Consider the following 2,500-nt stretch of genomic DNA (forward strand, 5'->3'; position numbering starts at 1 on the left):
GAGTCACCGCTCGCTCTCCTATAGTACGGACTAGGGCAGCCGTGACAGCGGCAGGCTGCAAGAGGGTGGCGCATCTGGACACGGGGAGAGGGAGCGGCGACAGAGGCCACACGACGATGACGTCGCTGGAGGCAGTGTTGAGAGTGCGACCCCTTCGGCACCTCGGCGGCACGGAGGAGAAAAACAGGTCTACCAGACGGGCCCAGAAATGCGGCTAAGTCCCCTCCCGTCGCCAGGGGTAAACGTGGCCGTCCTTTCCGCGAAGGGCTCCGGCAGGGGCATCGCGCCCCCAACCGGCGAGACTGTTACTGAGCTCGCTCTTTCCGTTCCCGGGCAGCCTCCCGGGATGCCGTGCGGCACGGCCGAGACCGATGCTCTCGCTGTCTAGTCGCCGGTGGGGGGGGGGGGGGGGGGCGCGGTGGCCAGAAACGGAGGCCAGGTCTACCCGGCAGAGGAAAGCGGAGGAGGCGGAGGCTAGCTCTACCTCGGAGCAGGGCGCGCGTCCTCCAAGAGGCGGAGGCGGACGGCGGCTTACTCCCCGCGCGCCCTGCTATTGGCCGGTGACAATCGCCTGGAACCGACGGACGGACGGACCCGGCGGACGGGGAGATGCCTCCGTCGGCCTCGCTGGCCGTCAAGAAACGGGACCGACAAAGCCCCGCCTTCGGGAGGTCCAACCGGAGCGAACGGGGCACCCGTTCACGACGTGCACGGCCGACGGGAGGTCCTTTGCTGCCGCCGCCGTCCCGTCTGTCCTCGATGGTGATCGCCCCGTGGAATGGGACTTGGGCGGCATGCGTGCCCTCTCCTCTCCTCTCCTCTCCTCTCCTCTCCTCTCCTCTCCTCTCCTCTCCTCTCCTCTCCTCTCCTCTCCCTCTCCTCTCCTCTCCTCTCCTCTCCCTCTCCTCTCCTCTCCCTCTCCTCTCCTCTCCCCGGCTCGGCTCGGCTCGGCTCGGCTCGCCTAAGAACGGCTCGGCTCGGCTGGGCTGGGCTGGGCTGAGATCGGCTCGGCTCGGCTCGGCACGGCTCGTTTCGCCTAAGATCGGCTCGGCTCGGCTCGGCTCGGCTCGGCTCGTTTCGCCTAAGATCGGCTCGGCTCGGCTCGGCTCGGCTCGGCTCGGCTCGGCACGGCTCGTTTCGCCTAAGATCGGCTCGGCTGAGATCGGCTCGGCTCGGCTCGCCTAAGATCGGCTCGCCTAAGATCGGCTCGGCTCGGCTCGTTTCGCCTAAGATCGGCTCGGCTCGGCTGGGCTGGGCTGGGCTGAGATCGGCTCGGCTCGGCACGGCTCGGCTCGCCTAAGATCGGCTCGGCTCGGCTCGTTTCGCCTAAGATCGGCTCGGCTCGGCTCGGCTCGGCTCGGCTCGGCTCGGCTCGGCTCGGCTCGGCTCGGCTCGGCTCGGCTCGGCTCGGCTCGGCTCGGCTCGCCTAAGATCGGTTCGGCTCGGCTCGGCTCGGCTCGGCTCGGCTCGGCTCGGCTCGGCTCGGCTCGTTTCGCCTAAGATCGGCTCGGCTCGGCTCGGCTCGGCTCGGCTCGGCTCGGCACGGCTCGTTTCGCCTAAGATCGGCTCGGCTGAGATCGGCTCGGCTCGGCTCGCCTAAGATCGGCTCGCCTAAGATCGGCTCGGCTCGGCTCGTTTCGCCTAAGATCGGCTCGGCTCGGCTGGGCTGGGCTGGGCTGAGATCGGCTCGGCTCGGCACGGCTCGGCTCGCCTAAGATCGGCTCGGCTCGGCTCGTTTCGCCTAAGATCGGCTCGGCTCGGCTCGGCTCGGCTCGGCTCGGCTCGGCTCGGCTCGGCTCGGCTCGGCTCGGCTCGCCTAAGATCGGTTCGGCTCGGCTCGGCTCGGCTCGGCTCGGCTCGGCTCGGCTCGGCTCGGCTCGTTTCGCCTAAGATCGGCTCGGCTCGGCTCGGCTGGGCTGGGCTGAGATCGGCTCGGCTCGGCTCGGCACGGCTCGTTTCGCCTAAGATCGGCTCGGCTGAGATCGGCTCGGCTCGGCTCGCCTAAGATCGGCTCGCCTAAGATCGGCTCGGCTGAGATCGGCTCGGCTCGGCTCGCCTAAGATCGGCTCGCCTAAGATCGGCTCGGCTCGGCTCGTTTCGCCTAAGATCGGCTCGGCTCGGCTCGGCTCGGCTGGGCTGGGCTGAGATCGGCTCGGCTCGGCTCGGCACGGCTCGTTTCGCCTAAGATCGGCTCGGCTGAGATCGGCTCGGCTCGGCTCGCCTAAGATCGGCTCGGCTGAGATCGGCTCGGCTCGGCTCGCCTAAGATCGGCTCGCCTAAGATCGGCTCGGCTCGGCTGGGCTGGGCTGGGCTGAGATCGGCTCGGCTCGGCACGGCTCGGCTCGCCTAAGATCGGCTCGGCTCGGCTCGTTTCGCCTAAGATCGGCTCGGCTCGGCTCGGCTCGGCTCGGCTCGGCTAAGATCGGTTCGGCTCGGCTCGGCTCGGCTCGGCTCGGCTCGGCTCGGCTCGGCTCGTTTCGCCTAAGATCGGCTCGGCTCG

Source organism: Falco peregrinus, unplaced genomic scaffold (genome assembly GCF_023634155.1).
Source record: "Falco peregrinus isolate bFalPer1 unplaced genomic scaffold, bFalPer1.pri scaffold_52, whole genome shotgun sequence".
NCBI lineage: Eukaryota > Metazoa > Chordata > Aves > Falconiformes > Falconidae > Falco > Falco peregrinus.